The sequence below is a fragment of the Solanum dulcamara genome, chromosome 9 (genome assembly GCF_947179165.1).
Source record: "Solanum dulcamara chromosome 9, daSolDulc1.2, whole genome shotgun sequence".
Lineage (NCBI taxonomy): Eukaryota > Viridiplantae > Streptophyta > Magnoliopsida > Solanales > Solanaceae > Solanum > Solanum dulcamara.
The window spans coordinates 18,597,566-18,608,370 of NC_077245.1; positions in this window are offsets into that span (position 1 = coordinate 18,597,566).

The window sequence follows — 10,805 nt, forward strand, 5'->3', positions numbered from 1 at the left end:
ATTTTTTTTGAGAAATAAAAATTCCATCTTTATCTTGGTTCAACTCAAGCCCCAAAACGTATTTCAATAGGCCCAAGTCAGACATTTCAAAGTTTCTCATCATACCAGACTTGAAATCATTAACTAAAGACTTTGAGGAACCAATATAAATCATATCATCAACGGAAAGACAGACCACCAAAAGTTCACCAGTACGTTGTTTCTTCAAGTATAAAGTAGGCTCGTTGTCACTTCTTGTGAATCCGCTACCTTGAAAGAATGAGCCAATTTTGCTAACCATGCACATGGAGCTTGCTTTTGCTCGTAAAGAGCTTTTCTTAACTTGTAGACTCTGTTCTCGTTGCCATTAATTATAAAGCCTTGAGGTTGTGAAACATAAATGTCCTCTTCCGGATCGCCATTCAAGAATGCAGACTTCACATCAAATTGATACACTGGCAAGTGTAATTGCGCAGCCAAAGCCAAAACAACTCTCACTGTTTTAAATCAAGCAACAGGAGAAAATATTTCATCAAAATCTATACCTTGCTGTTGTGAATATCCTTTCTCCACGAGTCGAGCTTTGTGCTTTTCAATGCTCCTATCAGCATTGAACTTTGTTCGAAACACCCATTTGAGACCTATTACATTCTTTCCTTCAGGTGCATCAACTAACTCCCATGTAGAATTTCTTTCAATTGCGTGCATCTCTTCAATCATAGCACTCTGCCATTCAGCTTCTTCTACTGCTTCTTCATAACAAACAGAATCTGAGACAAGCAAAGCAAATTGACAAGAAGTATTTACAGTGTTAGTGTATTTGGGATTCGATTTCTTTTCCCTTGTTGATATTCTTAGTGGAATCGGCTCAACGGAAGACTAGTCAGGTGCTCCAGCTACTGGTGGTACAATTGATGAGTTACTGATGAACTTACAGGAGGAGGCTTGGGTGAATTTCCAAGATCTGCTGCAGGTTCTTCATCAGTTGATAGCAATTGGATATTTGATCTCACAATCCCTGAACTAAAGTTCCAACTTGCATCCTCATAAAACACAACATTTCTACTTATAATCACTTTGCCACTTATGGGATTATATAGACGGTATACTTTGGATTGAAGACTATAGCCAACGAAAATGCATTTTACAGATTTTCATCAAGCTTAGAGTGAAAAATAACCAAAGCATATGCTATACAGCCAAAGATTCTTAAGTGGCTTACCCGAGGCTTCTTACCATTCCAAGCTTCAAGAGGTGTTGTGTTCCAAACAACCTTTGTTGGTGAGATATTCAAAAGATAAACAGGGGTTGCAACAGCTTGTCCCCAAAAATAATCTGGCAGACCCTTCCCTTTCAGTGAACTTCGAGCCATTTCCACCACCATCCTATTCTTCCGCTCGGCCACACCATTCTGCTCCAGTGTATATGGTGCTGTAAGTTTCCTGTGAATTCCATTCTCATCACAGAACACAATAAAATCATTAGACAAGAATTCACCGCCTCTATCGGTACAGAGTGATTTTATCTTGTTGCCACTTTGATTCTCTACAAATGCCATAAATTTCTTGAAATTCTCAAAGGTTTCTGATTTTAATTTCAAGAAATGAACCCAACTAAAGCAGCTGTAATCATTAGTAACCATAAAAAAGTACCAACTTCCACCAAGGGTTTCCGTTTTCATTGGCCCGCACAAAGCAGCATGTACAAGTTCAAGACAAGCTGTAGCCTTCCATGATTTTCCCACTGGAAATGATTTCCTAGTTTTCTTCCCATAGATACATCCTTCACACAAGTCAAGTTCATAGATTTTTGGCAAGCCAATAACCATATTTTTTTGAACCAAAAATTTCAGCCCATTAACATTCAAATGTCCATAATGTGAGTGCCACAAATCAGTCTTATTCTTTCCTTTAACAACTAAGGCAGTATTACCAACCTTTGAAATATCAAGGGGAAATATTTTGTTTTGAGTCATAGGCACACGAGCTATCGTGCGTCCAAATTTTTTGTCCTTAATGTCACACGCATTATCATCAAAAACAACTGAGTAGCCATTGGTCATCAATTGGCCGACACTTTACAAGTTATGAGCCAAAGTAGGGACATATTGCACATCATATAAAAGCTTCATATTACCTTGGACAATTTTTATCTCAACTGTACCTTTCCCTTCAATGTGCACTTGTTTTTCATCTCCTAGTCGCACCTCGATTTTCTGGGACACATCAAGATCTCTAAATAGAGACTTCGAACTTGACAGACAGACTACCCAACGGCCCTGCCCTTGTGAATGAGATAGACCATTCATTGGCCTGTTCTTATCAGGTCAGTTGGACCGGTCACGGGCAGACCCTAGCCACTTGACATCATGATTTCCACCGTTTCACCCATACATACTACAGAATCATCGACATTCGTCCCATTTTTCATAGAAGTACATCCCTTTATCACTATTAACGGATGACATAAATAAGCCTTTTTTCAAAGTTCAATGGCATAAATGAGCCTTTTCTGTAGAATATATACATAATTTTTTCTTACCTATATACACATTATAATTTTCCATCAACTGGGTATCAATTGACACAGAAAGGATGGGGGGAAATGAAGAAGTCATACCAATCCGCCTTGATAACCAGAGAGTTACAAAGGCTGAAGTAAAGTTGTTTCTTGGAGGGAAAATGTTAAATAAGGTCTTAGGCCTAACTCACACCCCAAAAGTTATCTCAAAGGGAAAAGGATTGCCCAAGCCTTGTAAGGAGTCCACCCATTTCACTAACCACTAATGTGAGACTTTTGTCATTCTTCAACACCCCACCTCATGCCCAGTGCTTAGCATCTGGTGCATGGGAAATTTTAATTTTGGGGGCCCAACATTTGGTGAGACAGGTCCTGCTCTGATACGCTGTTAAATTAGGTCTTAGGCCTAACTCACACCCCAAAAGTTAGCTCAAAGGGAGAAGGATTGCCCAAGCCTTATAAAGAGTCCACCCATTTCATTAACCACCAATTTGAGACTTTTGTCATTCTTCAACAAAAAAACCATTAGAGAGCCTGATCTAGCAATAATTTGTTGATAATCTTATGGCAAAAATGTCTTCCAAACAACCTTGGATTCTGCTGCAGACATAAATGTTTGCGAGACAGCTGAAGACATAGTTGCATCTTTCGGCGATGTTAAGGAAAGAATTTCTGAGATGCAACCTTCAGGCAGAAATCAGAAATAATCCATCTGAAAAATCAATAGATTAAAGTTGCTAAATTTATGTACTGTTTATATAGAAATAGAATAAAGACTACAATATTTTGGAACTTCTTTGATGGACAACCAAAATCAAGTAGTCAATCAAACTTCAGATAAGTTTCCAGTTACCAAAAATCCAAACCTTTTCTTAACAACTAAGAAATCGACAACACATTTAAATCAAATTAATGAAATAAAAATGGAAACTATATAAGAAACTGAAACCCCAGTCATGACTGTATATTAACTTGAGATCATTGTAGGATCTGCCCAGGATTTTCCCACAAAGCAACCTATGAAAACACAGAGCCAACGGATCAATTTTCTTGTAGTATTATTCCAAGAATAAGAGCTATTTATAGGTGTACAAGTAAATCTATCTAAGGAAACAAAATCAGAAAAGATCCCGATATATCTCTAAGATCCCTAAATATCTCTATGGTTATGCTATGAATATTATGAGTAGATATGACTATGTACATTTTGTGACACTCCCCCTCAAGTTGGAGCATAGATATTAATCATGCCCAACTTGTTACAAAGATATTCCACTCGAGTTCCATTCAAAGGCTTTGTGAATATATCACCCAATTCCTCTCCTGTCTTCACATAGCCAGTAGACATGGCGTTCTCTTCAATCTTCTTATGGATAAAGTGACAATCAACCTCAATATGTTTTGTCCGTTCATGATACAATGGATTTGAGGCAATGTGTAGAGCAACCTGATTATCACACCAAAGTTTTGCTGGAAAGAAGGATTCAAACCAACCTCAGCTAAAAGGTGTTGTATCCATAGTATTTAACATGTGGACTGAGCCATAGATCTATACTCGGAATCTGCACTAGATCGAGATACAACATTTTATTTCTTGCTCCTCCAAGCTACTAGATTTCCACCAACAAAGACGCAATAGCCAGTAGTCGATCTTCTATTGATTCTTGATCCAACCCAATCTGCATCTACAAAACATTCAACACGAGTATGTATGTGGTCGCTATAGAATATGCCAAGGCCAGGAGCTTCTTTCAAATAATGTAAAATTTGTTCCAAGGAAGCCCAATGTTTTGTTAGAAAATGAGATTTTCTAGATAGTTTTTTAGTCTAATAGTGTTCTCTTTTAAATATTATGTTTGGTTTGTAAAGGAAGGGTAATCCTTGTTTTATGGAATTTGTTTTGTAAGTGGTTGGATAGGTATAGACTCTACTTACTTTTTGAAAAAGCTTATATAGCTATATGTATTCAAGCCTTATGTAAGATGTCATATGAATGTAAAATTTGTTGCTAAACCTTATTTTTTCTTATCTGTTTAAAAATCTAACAGTGGTATCAAGAGCCCTTCTTCTTGAGGGATCTGTGAAGGCAAGAAAGCCAAGATTTTCTCCAATTCTTCTAAGGTGAGCTGAGCAGTGAGCAGCAGTAACATGACATCCAACAGCTTCTTGGGTGCAGGCCCTCCTATGTTTACAGGAGAAAATTATCACATATGGGTGATAAAGATGAAGGCTTATTTCAAAGCTCTTAGTCTATGGGAAACAATTGAAAGAGAAGATGATCCTCCTCCACTTGGACCAAATCCAACAGTTGCACAAATGAAGATTTATGAAGATGCGAAGTCAAGGAAACCAAAGGCTCTCACATGTCTTCATTCAGCACTTTCAGATGTGATTTTCACAAGAATAATGACTTGTGAAACACCTAAAGAAGCATGGGATAAGCTAAAAGAGGAGTTCGATGGAAGTGATAGAGTGAAGGCTGTCAAACTCTTAACTCTCAAAAGAGAATTTGAGATGTTAAGGATGAAAGAAGGAGATACTATGAAAGAGTATTCTGCCAAACTTGTGGAAGTTGTAAACAAAATAAGGTTGTTTGGTGAAATATTTCCAGATTCAAAGGTGGTGGAGAAGATGATGATAAGCTTACCAGCAAAGTTCGAGTCCAAGATTTCAGCAATAGAGGAATCTTGTGATTTAAAGACTTTATCAGTTGCAGAACTGATCAGCAAATTGCAAGCCCAAGAACAAAGATCAAGCATAAGAGATGGAGAAGTAGCAGAAATGACATTCCAGGCACAACATAAAGGCAAGCAGCTTGTGAAGGACAATAGAAGGATGGAAGGAGATAAAGTAGCAAAGGGAAAACCATGGAAGGAATCTTCAAAGAAAGGGAAGTTTCCACCTTGCAGCCACTGTAAAAGAACCAATCATCAAGAAAAAGACTGTTGGTTCAAAGGAAAGCCATCCATGTAGATTCTGTAAAAAGATGGGTCATATTGAGAAAAATTGCAGGGTCAAGCAGAATCAGCCACAACAACATCATGCGCAGCAGGAAAATTTTGTTGAAGAGTCGGAAAAGGAAGAACAAAGCTTGTTTATGGCTTCTCACGAAGAAAACACAAGCAACAAATCCTCATGGTTCATAGACAGTGGATGTACGAGTCATATGTCACACAATGAGCTCTTGTTTCACACACTTGACAAGTCGTTCAAAGCTAAAGTTAGGATGGGAAATGGTGAAACAGTCGATGCACATGGAAAGGGTTCAGTTGCCTTTCAAACTACACAAGGTACAAAGTTTATACATGATGTGTTGTATGTTTCTTGTTTAGCATGTAACTTGTTAAGTGTGGCTCAAATGATGTCGAAAGGTTGTTCCTTAATTTTTAAGGGCAAACATTGTTTGGTTTTTGACTCAAAAGATAGTTTGATTGTTAAAGTAGAAATGGTGGATAAATCTTTTCCTTTAGATGGGAAGTTTGATAATGCAAATTTTGCAAGTATGGATGAGTCATGGTTGTGGCACAAAAGATATGGGCATTTTAACTATGCTACTTTAAAGTCTATGTATGAGAAAGACTTGACTAAAGAGTTACCTGAGATCTCACTGTCTAAAGAAGTTTGTGAGGCATGTCAGATGGGTAAGGTACACAGAAAATCATTTCCTAAAAGTGCTACCTGGAGGGCAACTGAAAAACTTGAATTAGTTCATACTGATGTGTGTGGACCTATGCAGACATCATCTTTAGGACAAAATAAATATTTTGTTCTCTTTATTGATGACTTAACAAGGATGACTTGGGTGTATTTTTTGAGTAACAAGTGCCAAGTATTTTCAGTTTTTAAGAAATTTAAAGCTTTTGTTGAAAGACAAAGTGGTTGTAAGCTGAAGTCTTTGAGATCGTACAATGGTGGTGAATACACTTCAAATGAGTTCAATAAGTATTGTGAAGATATGGGGATTGATCACAAGTTGACAGTAAGTTATTCACCCGAACAAAATGGAGTCTCAGAGAGGAAAAACAGGACTGTTGTTGAAATGGCTAGATGTTTGTTGCTTGAAAAGAAACTACCGCAAAGCTTTTGGGCAGAAGCTGTTTATACTTCAGTATATCTTTTAAATAGGTTGGCAACTAAAGCTGTGGATAAGAAAACTCCTATTGAGGCTTGGAGTGGAATAAAACCATCTGCCAAGCACTTAAAAATCTTTGGTTCGATTTGCTATTCTCATGTTCCTTCAGTCAAAAGAAGCAAACTTGAACCGAAAGGTGAATTGGGGATCTTTATTGGTTATTCATCGCAAGCCAAAGGTTATAGAGTTTTCAGCTTGCAAACAAAAAGTATTTCCATCAGAAGAGATGTTGTAGTAGATGAGCATGCGTTTTGGAACTGGGATAAGGAGCAAATTGAGAAAGATAATGCAGATTTTCAGAACTTGCGTCCGCTGCCTGAAATCCAATCATTTGGCTCTAAAAATTTGGAAAAAGATGAAGAATCAGATGGGGAATCCTCACTTGATTCGCCCATTTTGAAAACAAAGTCCCTTTCTGAGATATATGAAAGATGTAATGTTGCAATCTCAGAGCCAAATAGCTATCAAGAAGCATCAAGACATGAAGTTTGGATTGAAGCTATGAAGGAGGAGATTGGTATGATACAGAAGAATGATACTTGGAAGCTGGTTGATAAACCAAAAGACAGAAATGTAATAGGGGTGAAATGGGTTTATCGAACCAAACTTAATCCAGATGGTTCAGTTTATAAATACAAGACAAGGCTTGTTGTGAAAGGTTATGCGCAAGTTGCAGGTCTGGATTATGGAGACACATTTGCACCAGTTGCACGACATGATACAATAAGGCTTCTATTTGCTTTGGCAGCTCAATCAAATTGGAAATTGTATCATTTGGATGTGAAATCAGCATTCTTAAATGGACAGCTGCAGGAGGAGATTTATATCGACCAACCAGAAGGATTTCAAGTGCAGGAATGGAGGATATAATCTACAAGCTACATAAGGCATTGTATGGATTAAAGCAGGCTCCTCGAGCCTAGTACAGTAAGATTGATTCTCATCTTATTTATTGTGGCTTCAAGAGAAGTGAAAATGAAGCCACTTTATATGTGAAGAAGGCTAAAAGAGGAGATGTGCTTTTGGTGTCACTCTATGTTGATGATCTTCTGTTAACAGGAAGCAATGAAGCTATGATAAATCAATTCAAGCAAGAAATGGAGACCAAGTTTGAAATGTCTGATTTGGGTGAAATGAATTACTTTCTGGGAATGGAGATTCGTCAAGCTACAAATGGAATCTTCATTTCACAGAGAAAATATGCATGGGATATTCTTAAAAGATTCAAGATGGAGAGATGCAAGCCTGTATCGACCCCACTAGTTCACAATGAAAAGATTTCGAAGTTTGAAGGAGGTGATAGGGCTGATCCTGCAGTTTATAGAAGTTTAATAGGTAGTTTGCTGTATTTGACAGCAACAAGACCTGATCTCATGTTCGCAGCAAGTCTTCTGTCGAGATTTATGCATGCTCCGAGTCAAGTTCATCTTGGCGTCGCTAAGCGAACGTTGAGGTATATCAAGGGAACTGCTGATTTTGGTATTTGGTTTAAAAAGGAAGAGCAAGGGAAATTGATGGGTTATTCAGATAGTGATTGGGCAGGAAGCATTGATGATATGAAAAGTACTTTTGGATATGCTTTTACACTTGGTTCAGGCATGTTCTCATGGAATTCAAAGAAGCAAGATGTGGTAGCTCAATCTTTTGCAGAAGCTGAATACATCGCCGCTGCTGGTGCAACTAATCAAGCTCTATGGTTAAGAAAGATTCTATGTGATCTGGAGCAAAATGACATTGAAGCTACTGTCATTAAGGTTGAAAACAAGTCAGCAATATCTATGGCCAAAAATCCAGTGCAACATGGTCGTAGCAAGCATATAAATGTGAAGTTTCACGCTATCAGACAAGCAGAGAAGGATGGCGAAGTTAAACTTGTTCATTGCAGCTCAGATCAACAGATTGTAGACATCATGACCAAGGCTCTTCCTAAGGGGAAATTTGAAGTTCTAAGGGCTAAGCTGGGAGTACCCAAGAAAAATCTCAAGGAGGAGTGTTAGAAAATGAGATTTTCTGGATAGTTTTTTAGTCTAATAGTGTTCTCTTTTAAATATTATGTTTGGTTTGTAAAGGAAGGGTAATCCTTGTTTTATGGAATTTGTTTTGTAAGTGGTTGGATAGGTATAGACTCTACTTACTTTTTGAAAAAGCTTATATAGCTATATGTATTCAAGCCTTATGTAAGATGTCATATGAATGTAAAATCTGTTGCTAAACCTTATTTTTTCTTATCTGTTTAAAAATCTAACATGTTTGACTATTGGTACACACATGAATTGACTGACAATACTGACTGCATAGGCAATATCTAGACGAGTCACAGTAAGGTAGTTCAATTTCTCAACTAACCTTTTGTATTTTTCCGAATCATCAAAAGGGTCAGCATCATCCTTAGTAAAATGTATATTAGGAACCATTGGTGTGCCATACGGTTTCGCTCCCAACTTTCCAATTTCTTCAAGTAGGTCAAGTGCATACTAAGAAAATCCCGTTCTTGCTTCTAGATACTTCTACACCCAAAATATATTTTAGCTGTCCCAAGTCTTTGGTATAAAACTTGGCATGTAAAAAATGCTTGAGAGAAGAAATTCCAGTACAATCATCTCATGTAATAACAATATCGTCAACATAGAGAACTAGAAGAATAATACCAATCACTGACTGTCTGTAAAAGACTTAGTGATCACACTTGCTTTTCTTCAACCCAAATTCTTGAACTATATCTCTAAATTTTCCTAACTAGGCACGAGGACTCTGCTTTAGACCATATAATACCAGTACAATCATCTCATGTAATAACAATATCGTCAACATAGAGAACTAGAAGAATAATACCAATCACTGACTGTCTGTAAAAGACTTAGTGATCACACTTGCTTTTCTTCAACCCAAATTCTTGAACTACATCTCTAAATTTTCCTAACCAGGCACGAGGACTCTGCTTTAGACCATATAGAGATTTTTTCAGATGAAAAACTTTTCCATACTCCCCCTTAGCAACAAACCCAGGCGATTGCTCCATATACACCTCTTCATGGAGATCCCTATGAAGGAAAGAATTCTTGATATCCAACTGATATAAAGGCCAATGTTAAGAAGCAGCTAAGAAAATAAAGAAATAAAAAGAGGTGAGCTTCGCTACGGGGGACAAAGTGTCGACATAAGCTACCCCATAAGTCTGAGCATATCCTTTAGCTACAAGTCTAGGCTTAGGTCTTGTGACAGAACCATCATGATTGACTTTGACTGTGAAGACCCATTTGCATCCAACTGCTTTCTTTCCTTTGGGTAAATCCACCAAATCCCAAGTGTCATTTTCATCTAGAGCATTTATCTCTTCAAGAATCGCATCATGCCATCCATGATTAGTCAAGGCTTCTTTCACTATTTTGGGAATAGAGATAGAGTCAAGAGCCAATCAAATAACTAGGTGCAGAAGATAAGTGGTCATAAGAAACAAAGTTAGCAATGAAATATGTGCATTTACACTAATGTGTACCTTTTCGAAGAGCAATAGGAAGGTCAAGATTTCCTAAAGAAACAAATGGAAAAGAAACTAATGATGAAGGAGTTGATGTAGGACAAGTATCATCATTACCTTGCCTCCTCGAGTAAACTTGAACAATTGGCGGTCTTGCTAGAACAGATGAAGTAGGTTCCAGAGGCATAGTAGTTGACTGATTATCAATAAACAAACTAGAAGATGGAAGTACAATATTATCTAATTGTTCTATGACAGCACGAGTATCCTAATAGACTAACCACTCATCTTCTTCCACCTGACTTGTAGAAATGGGAGGTGCATAGAAGAATGGTGTAGCTTCTGAAAATACCACATCCGTCGATACTAGGTATTTTCCAAGTTCAACAGAGTAGCACTGATAACCTTTTTGAAGTCGAAAATATCCCAAGAACAATATAAGGCATATTACCTCGAACATAACATGTGCTACCAAACAACTTAGGTTCCACCGGGAATAGTTATTTGTTTGGAAAAAGAACAATATAAGGCATATTACCTGCCAACACAGTTGACGGCATGCGATTTATCAGAAAACAAGCTATAGAGGCTGCATCAACCCAAAATTGTTTAGGGACTTTCAATTGGAACTAAAGTGTCCGAGCTGTCTCAAGTAGATGTCTATTCTTCCTCTCAACAACTTCATTTTGAGAAGGT